This window comes from Aplysia californica, unplaced genomic scaffold (genome assembly GCF_000002075.1).
Source record: "Aplysia californica isolate F4 #8 unplaced genomic scaffold, AplCal3.0 scaffold00129, whole genome shotgun sequence".
Lineage (NCBI taxonomy): Eukaryota > Metazoa > Mollusca > Gastropoda > Aplysiida > Aplysiidae > Aplysia > Aplysia californica.
The window spans coordinates 1,076,652-1,086,289 of NW_004797399.1; the positions used below are offsets into that span (position 1 = coordinate 1,076,652).

Sequence of the window (9,638 nt, forward strand, 5' to 3'; positions counted from 1 at the left end):
CTTCGTCTGCTGGCTCATCATTCTCTTCTGCTTCGTCCAGGTCCAAAACATCAGCATCACTATCATCTGACGACTGGTAGTCTTCATTATCACTAGCAGCCTCAAAACCATCATCACCGCTATCATTATCGGTGAAAATTTCGTCGAGAACTTGACGCGTTGTTAGCATACGTTGCGTGCGATCAGCCATGGCTGGGAGCTAGAGTGAAAGGCAGCGAGAGTGAAACGCTAGAACTGTGAAGAAGGACTGACGCTATAATTCCCGCTATTTCGGTTATTATTGGTCTAATTAGGGCAAATAAAAGCTTCTCTAACTCGGGAAGAAAAGAGCTTTCAGGGGAGCCCACTCTCGATACTATATTGCAATTACCGGCTGAGAAGGAAACGAAACAAAACAGCGATATCGCCGGGCGTACACTGTACGCCCACAGCGCATAGGAGGGCCCGATTTATGGACGTACACCGTACGCCGAGCAGCAGTGAAGCGGTTAAGACAATCTCTTCTTGTCTTAACTGGAGTTGTCACCACAGATGTAAATGGCAATTCAGCCCCTGATGGTCTCACTGGTGAACGTGGGGGAGATGACGCTGAAACTGTAGACACATGTGGAAATTCGAATTTTTCACGAATAAAATTGTGTAGTCTCACTATTCTGTTTCACTCGTTTTATCAAAAAACGAAACTGATCTAAAACATGTTAAACTTTGGCCTTAATCCGAGGCACGGAAACATTGTCTTTGAAGAAGTTGACTACCAGATAATCACTACAACACCACTTTTTTCCTTCCACTTGCTCAAGTGAACTTATTAAAAACGTGTATCACAGTTGCATTTAAACACTTGGAGGTGTCACTAGCTATGGCAGCTACTTGGTCCTTAACTTCTTGGACGGACTTGAAGCTCATCTTGGTCAAACCATCTGAAATTGAGGGGGAAAAAATTTGATAAAAATGCAAAGCTTATTATAAGCAAAAAAGTCCAGAGTCATCTCTATGAAATGATCCTAACTAATGACAGGAATTTGGGGTTTGACTCTTACATTATAAACTATAACGACGTGGGAAAGTGAAAAACTGATGTATAAAGTCTCCTAATTTATCATAAGCTTTCCAACAATCTGAAATAATAACTGAGCCTTTCCTAATGTACTTTTCTGTAATAGGGACTAAAGTGTCTACTGACCTAACCTCTATCGCTACAAAAAAAACCCAGTTGTCTGTATTGTCTTTCTCTATACCTCCAAAACCCAAACTCCATCTATGTGCTTGCCTCTATGAAATTTCCTCTTCCCAAACTTGCTCTCGTCTATTTCTACAACACCACCGTCACCACCAATCTGACTAAACCTATCCTCATTGTCCAAAATGTCTATACAGGCGTTTCTGCAAAAATTAAACCAGTCCACTGTGGCATCATGTCACTCCAGGTAGCAGCGGATTTCCGTCTCTAATTTCACTATTCTGGGCACAGCAGTTTGTTTGCCTTTAAATGCTTGATCAAACGGTGTCAGAGCTTCAACTTTTTTTGCAGGTGGGGAGCTATTGCGTCTTCCTCGCTTGTTGTTGCTTGTCCTGGTGGCTATGGCAGCGTCATGGACTTGGTCAGTTTGTTCAAAGCAGAGTTGGATGGTGAAGCTGTTGGGAAGCCCAGCTCCCTTAAACCTGGGGTCCAAAAGTGTAGCTAGCCTCAGATGTGTCTTCTCATCGATGCCTTTAAAAATGTAGGTTCAGCTGAAAGTTGAGGTAGTTGCTTTGCAAGGGCAGCTTGTCCTGGGCTGTGAACCTGCTCAACGGGAATACAATTGGAATGATCTTTGCAACAGAGAGGTGTTTTGTTCTGTTGAAATCTCTACTATTGCCTCATAAAAGGGCTCCAAGGTCTCCATTGTCTTCTGTAACAGTGACAGCTTGATGGGGCACCGGCACTTGTTTTGCTTGCCACTCAGACATAGGGCTGCGGTCACCTGCTCGTGCTGCTCCAAATAAGACTTGAATATCTCGAAGGTACTATTCCAATGAGTTTCCACATCCTGGTGTAATTTCTTTGGTGTCGTATTTTTGCCTTGAAGGCTTCTTTCAGTGAGTTTCTCACATTGACACTAGTGGAAAAAAGAAACAATGTCTTGCACGCACAAGCACATCATCCGTCTTTCTGATGGATTCTTTGACAACCAGGTGGAGGTTGTTGTGTGCAAAGCACGGTTGATGTTGATATTTCAGCCCCTCAACAGCAAGCTTCATGTTGGCTACATTGTCCATGACAACAGTAGTGGCTTTCCTCTCTATTCCCCAAGCTATAAAAACTTTTTGGACATTTGCAGCGATGTTCCCTGAAGTGTGACTTGTCTCCAGCAACACTGTGTTCAGGACTCTTGATGTCAGCTTCCAATCAGGGGAGCCAAAATGCACGGTCACTGTCATGTAGGACATGACCTACATGAGCTCTTCTTTTTTCCCTGACGTCCGACAGTCTGTGGAGATCGTGAGGTGGTCCATTACGTCCAGCAGTCTGTGGAGATCGTGAGGTGGTCCATTACGTCCATCTGTCTCCTCAGCTGACCCCTTTGTGCTCATTATTTTGTAGGCAGCAGTTGGGAGGACAATGTTTTCCTGGTGACGATCTCGTAGCGATGGTCCATCTTGTTCTTGAGGGGTCTTGCACTCAGCACACTTGTGGTTTGTTTCCTCGGCTCTCTTCTTTTTGCCTTGTGTGTCTGGGAGAGTTTCCCTGTATCTTTTACGTTCTCTCCAAGGCTTTGAGCTGGTTATGGTGATGGAAAGAAGTTACAGGTACTGGAATTCTTTGGTGATGTCGAGATGAATCGATGTTGGTTTGTTGACTTTTCGATGCTGGACAATGAGCCGGACGATGACTGATGTACTATATTTATATATCTAAATTACTAGATAGCAAAAATTCAGCTTACCTTCTTCAACTAGATCTACAAATGTACTATTAAATAGATAGAGAAAGGCTTTAAAACAAAAACAAAAAATAACAACAAAACAACTTTATTTCTTCCGCATGATTAAAATAATGCATATCTTGTGAAAAAATATGTCCACTCGAGACAATTAAAATGTAATTGACATCAACTATAAATACTTTCCAATTTGTCCACCCTGACACTTCACCAGAGTTTTTCTGCCTTTTTAGGGAAGGAAGGCAATGAAGCTCTTGATAAAAAAAATTCTGCCAAACAAAGGATGAATACATGTTCTAGTGTTTAAAATTTTAAAAAAGGTAGAGTCTAGGGGGATCAGGATTTTGGTCCGTGGAGACTGCATGTCAAGGGGGAGCCAGGATTTTTGTGCACAGAGATTAATACCATCTTGGTCTCCTTTGCCACTACCCTCACGAACTCTGCCCTCTTCTCTAACTGGACTGACCATTTGTCCAAACTCTGTCTCCATTTCCTCACTTCTACTTTCCTGTTGAGAACTAACGGCTGTGATCATTTCATTTCCATACTCCAAACAGTCCTCAATTTCAATCTACATTGAATAGAAGTCAAAATATTTTCGATTGAAGGTCAGGGTTGCCTGGCTTCCTGCCATTTTTCTATCAGACCAAGAAGAACTCTCTAACGTCTTTCAAACACACTTTGTGCACAACGTGATCCTACTGACACCAGCTCTCTACATGGTTCTTTCATTATGTAACTGCAAGGTCGAAAAGACTGTACTTACCTTCTGAGTTATATACAAACACAAAAATACTGATGGGTCAAATTGACTTCCACATGGTGCTGAGCTTTTGGATACATAAAAACGACACAACGCAAGATCAGTATCTGGCATTGTTTGTCTGACGGCTCCTATCGTACTTGCTTCCTTATTCACAGGCTTAACAAACATACCAGTTGCAACAATATAATCGTCATAACACAATACTCACTATAACATATAATCTCACCACAATATCTGTTTGAAAACTAGCAACACTCAGGAACATTGTAGAGCGATACAAAAAAAAAGCTACTGCACTCAAACTCACATAACCGGAAGCCTTTTAGACCAGATATAAATGCATAGCAACGGCTGTGTCAAGGGCATGTTCAGCGGCTGTGGGGGTTAAATGGTTTTTGAATTACGAGCGTATTTTTGAAAATCCATCTTTGAACGAATGTCTTATAATGATTTGTGAACTAACACCCCCCCCCCCCCCTTTTTTTTTTTTAAATTGCAGTTTTGCCTTTGATGAGTTTGTGTATATATGTAGACCCTACCAGCACTGATATAGTGGTTTCTGAAATCACAGTAATCAATAGCTTTGACTTTCAGGATCACTTTGCATATAATTATATATTATGCATTTGTTGGGTGAATGAAGCCTGAATGAATTATAATTTTCATCTTGAATTTAGAAATGTCATCCCCGTTCAAAATTTCACTTGAGTGACTGCCTTTCCTTAAATTCTGTGATCTGAACTAAATTATTTGAGGGTGTTAGGCTTAGCCTAGGGTGTTTCCGTGAGATGCCATCATGGATGCAAGATGATAATATCCTTGTTTAGGGAAAGAAATGTCGTAGATTGATGTCTGTTCGTCCAGGAGTTTCTGTACATTTCTGTCTGTATGTTTGTAATTTTTATGTGTTAAAAGTTGATGATACGTTTTCTGAGAAATGTTTTTCACCCTCCATTTCACCATGCTCTGTCAGAAGATGTCTGAGAAGAGACAAACCAAGCAAGTAAAGGTCATAGGGTACAGCCTGATTAATCTAACACTCGTAGCTGGCTAGTGAAGTAACAAGCCTATACACCCCTCTCTCTGCTCAATGGTAATTTCCCTAGAGTCATCTGCAACTTCTTCTAGCCGATAAAAATGCAGAATATTCGTGTTCATAGAACCTTATGCAGTTGCGAGCACCGTACAACTCTTACTAAACTTAAAATGCAGATAGTCCTTTAAGTAGTTTGCCTGTTCGTCATATTTCATCTGCTTCATGCTTGTTGCAAGTGACCTCAGTGATGGGGAACTTTGCCTCTGTATGGGGAGAATTTGCAGGTCTTTTAGGAGATCACCTCATTTCGTGATGTAGTTATATATGAATTACGAAACAGGTGTTTATTCAATTTGTTTTGTTTTTCTAGTTAGGTCGATTTGTTAGCAACTTGGGTGGCAAAAGACTGAAGGAATTTTACAGTTTCCCTTTTACCACGCAGAGTGGAGGTGGCTTATCCCCTTCAGTGTTGATGCACACATTAGTATTGTAATACTTTCTTTGGATGAGCTGCTTCTGGTGACGACTGTGGCATCGGTAGCTTAGTGGACCGGTAATCGTGAGATTGCGTGTTGTGTCTTGGGAAGACACTTTACACCAATATCCCATTTGGCTTGGTCCTTTCGGAGATGGACGTTAAACTCGGAGGTCCCGCCTCTTAAATAACCTAATATTGTTTATAGGGGCGTTAAACTTGTACCATTTCACCAGCTCGTCATCCATCCTCGCTTTTCCCTGGAAGATTCAAATAATAGTGCATTCGGGAGCTTCTTGGGTGGCCAAAGATGGGCGGATTTGACAGTTTTCCCTTTTACAACGCTGGGCGAAGGCTTCGTTTACCCTGCAGCGTTGATGCGCACAGGCGTTGTTATGTTATACTTTCTTTGGAAGGGCTGCACTCGGCGACGAGGTGGTGTTGGTGACATGTCTCTTGCAGACAAATTATGTCATACTTTGTACAATTACTGAAAAAAGTTTTTCTTTTTTTGTTCTTTTGTTTTTTTTGTTCAAAAAGGCCAAGACAATTAAGGGAGGCCATTCTAATAGGCATTCGAAACAGTCAGTCGCTAAACCAATATCAAAATCCTTTAACAAGTCCAAGTCGTTACCAATGGATACCTATACGTGTATACACCATTCACCCACTCACCAACCTCTTCTTGTACGCAATTTTCGGTTTCCACAGACTCTTCAGAATCAAAATAATCCACTGTGTCCTCCCTTCTTCTCGTGCCACTGCCACTCACTCCCTGCTTTCGCGCCTTGACACTCGGTGACCGAGCTGGCTCGTCGCTCACCTGCCTCTTGTTTCTCCTCGTGTTGACACTTCGGGACCTTTTGTCTTGGCTTCGGGGTGAGCGGACTGAGGGGCGGGAGCGGTCAGGCTGCGGGGGGAAAAAGTCCACGTTTGTTTGTTTTACGGCACGCAGGGTGTGTGTCTCCGCCTTTGTGTTTACCGCACGGATCGACGGTTGACCATGAGTGTCGGGGGCGGGCTGACTTCTGACCTTCACCGGCTGTGTTACTTCCATTGGCACCTTTTTTTCTTGTCATAGTGATACAAAGTTGGTCTCCAATAACACAATAACATCCCTGAAAATCGTAGGAGGGGGGGGGGGCTCAATGTAGACTAAACGTCTTCCGAACTTAGATCTAAATAAGGTTAACTTACCTGCATTGTTCCTGAAGCATTCCTCGTAAATGTTCGATCTTATGGCACTGGCTCTTTTAAATTTCTTCTCGATTTCCTCGTTTGACACCGATAACGGGATGTTGCCTGCCAGTGATGCCTTTCACAGAGGGGGAGTCCTTTGTGCCTTTTGTTACCGTCAGACTGGCGCTGATGATAGCGACCTGATAACTTTTGTTTATTGTCACACATTTTGTTATAAACTGGTTCCTTGCCTGAATCGTAGCCGGATAATCCTCCACAGTCCGTACAGCTTCTGGGCTCCGACAATACTGCCCTCACCCGCGACTTGCTCACGCTCTTTGCACGCGTGGTAGCCGGTGACATTCAGGTCAATGTGCTCTGCAAAAACAGAAACAGGCTGGAACGGATTCATTGTTAGACTTAGCCATGGTGTTTACTGAGCAGCAATGAAGTTATTCGAAAACTCAAAGATTAGCACAGGGAGATAGATGAGACTAGGACACCGAAAAGGGCAAGCGAGCGAGAGAGGGAGTGGTGAAGCTGTTGACTGATTTATCTCTGCATTGTTTCTCTTAGGCCTGTGTGACATTGTATTCTTTTTTACACACCGCATTCCTCGCCTGTTTGGCTTCTCTTTACTCAACACTTTTCTGTGTTCTGTAACTGACTGGTCTGGACTTATTTGTGTCACATCTTTCTTGCATCATATAAACGAGCAAAGGCAGAACAAAAGTGTGCATGCATGTCTAAATATTGAAAATGGAAGGTATTGTTTGATTATGTACATAATATGTAAATATGACATAGTAAATCATGTATTTATTAATGATTTTGATTTTTAAAAAATTGAAATTAAAAATTTGTAAGAGAAATTAAAGTTTTTGTCTGTTTTGTTTCATTTCATTTTCTTTTCTTCTTTTTTTAAAACTTGAAACTGATAAAGAGACGGTGGGAATGTCTTTTCATTTTTGAAGTCTCACGCAGAGATTCTCGGCCTCCTGGGAAGCATACAGACCTACGTGATTTACACCCCTGAGCGTGGGAAGACATGATTCTCTGCTCTGTTTACGGGGAGGGGCGGTGAGAGATACCATGAAAACAATTCTTTGTAATTCGAGCAGAAGTTTCCACGGCTTTTCAGACACTCCCTCAGTCATTTCGGAGATGGATGTCAATGCTTTACTTTCCTTGTTGTTTTTGTCTGTCCGTCTTAGTCTTACTTTGTCCCAGCACTAAATCAGTACCTGACCAACATTGTGTCGATGTGCTTCTCTTTGCTCAAACAAATCAAGTGGATGTCAAATTCGGAGGTCCCAACCTTTGAAATATACATTTACTTCAAGGTTTAGTGGGTTGTTGGCAGGTGCTTTGGTGTAGTTTGCTCCTTCTATCCTTTGACACTCCTATCGTCCTGATCTCTTCTTTTTTGTGTCTGTTACTCTCTTGTAACACCTCTACTCTTCGGCACTTATAAGACGTTATTGTGTTGCAAGTGCTGTCTTTAGGCCACTCCCAAAAGGGGGATATTACTATGTACTTAAGCACAGTGGAATTGTAGATGGGCTTATTTATCAATGTCATGGTCATACTGTGCCGGAACAACATAGTGGGAATTGCTGCTTTTTCTTTCCTCATCCTTACTATCGTCATTTTCCTCTACTTTTTTGTATGTTCATCACTCTGTTATGAACTACTATTTCCGGGGTGCCTTGATAGTCGAAGCAGGCTAAGTGCTGTTGGGGCTTAAGAGGCAATAAGAGGTGAGCAGGGTAAGCCGGATTCCCAGTTTGGACTTCTCTGTTGACATCCACCCCTTGGCGCTCATATGACCGTATGCAGTTGCTAGCGCCGTAAACCTTACTAAAACTAAAACTAGCAAGTGCCATAAAACGATTACTATTTTTTAAAATTAAGCTCTCAATGTTTGAGAGGGGCTCATACCTCATCTCTTGACCTGGAGGAAGGTGGTGTGTTGTTTTGTTGTTGTTGTTGTTGTTTTTTTTTTGTTTTTTTTTTGGGGGGGGCACTAGTTTGTTAGGCGTCTGTAGTGCAGTTGCTAAGCGCATCAAAATCACACATAAGACACGTGGCGTCGGTAGCCCAGTGGTCAGGCAACCAGACTCGTAATCGTGAGATTGCAGGTTCAGGGGTTCGAGCTTCAGTTGTGTCCTTGGGAAAGGCACTTTTCACGAATTTCCCACTTGGCTCGGTCCTTTCCGTAAAACTCGGAGGTCCCGCCTCTTAAATAACCTTACAGTGTTGATAAGGGCGTTATACCTATACAATTTCATTTCAATGTTCACATAAGACATGGATTCGTTTCCCCTGTGGCGAAGTTGTTTTATCAAGTATCTCCAGTGGCGTTTGTGGTGAAGCGGTTAGGCACTTCGCTGTCGCAACAAGAGACTCGAGTTTGATTCTCAAGAGGGGAGAAAACTTAAAAATCGAGTATCTCCGTCATCCTGCCGGGATGTTGTGTCCCTCCCAGTCCGGGTTGGCCCTGACAACCAGGGTCAGAAACCCGCCTCCTACATCATATAAAGTGTGTCGATAGGGGCATTAAAAAAAACCTACATGTAGCCTACTTAATTAAAAAAAATCAAGTATCCCCATTTGTCTGCTGAGACTATTTGTCTTTTCCAATTTAGGTTTAGTTTTAGCACGAGTTTTACATTTACGGCTCTTGCAACACAGGTCATATAAATATCGAATATTAGAAGTGTTACAAGACAAGTAACATAAAAGATGAACGAGGGATATGAACTCTAGATGCTTGATAGGAAAAAAAGAGCAGACTACATCAGAGCATCCACCCACTGTCCTCCCGTCTTACAAGCTTTCCCTGCACTACATGACCGTTTTTTTTACCTGGTCCTATGTTCTTTTTTTTCCCCGCTCAAGAGGATGTGCGTCTATTTTTTTCACACAGAGACAGATCAGCACGCTCATAATAATTATGGCTTATGTACTTGGCAGCGCTATACATTAACAAAAAACAACAAGAACAATGACCAAAAAACAAACAAACAAACAAACAAACAACCCCAAAAACAAAAAGAAACTGAACAGAACAGATACAAACAGGCAAGCAATATTTCTCCAAAGTTGCCCTCGGGGCTCTAGATAGGATTGGTCAGTGCGCCTTATGACGCTTTCTCTGCCACGTTTAGCCGTCTGGCCTGTGGCTCTCACCCAGTCGGTTTCACTCTAAGGACATAATTTTTTAAACCTAAGAAGTACAACATTGTATCTGCCAAT

The 9,638-nt window shown here is 42.3% G+C and overlaps 1 long non-coding RNA gene across 1 annotated transcript in view; it reads left to right on the forward strand.

Moving 5' to 3' along the window:
* Nucleotides 1-7,257, forward strand: part of LOC106011489 — a 9,913-nt gene extending 2,656 nt beyond the window's left edge. Inside the window, exon 2 of the long non-coding RNA XR_001184760.2 lies at nt 41-7,257. This is a non-coding gene — a long non-coding RNA (uncharacterized LOC106011489). The remainder of the gene's footprint in view (nt 1-40) is intronic.
* The last annotated feature ends 2,381 nt before the right edge of the window (nt 7,258-9,638 follow it).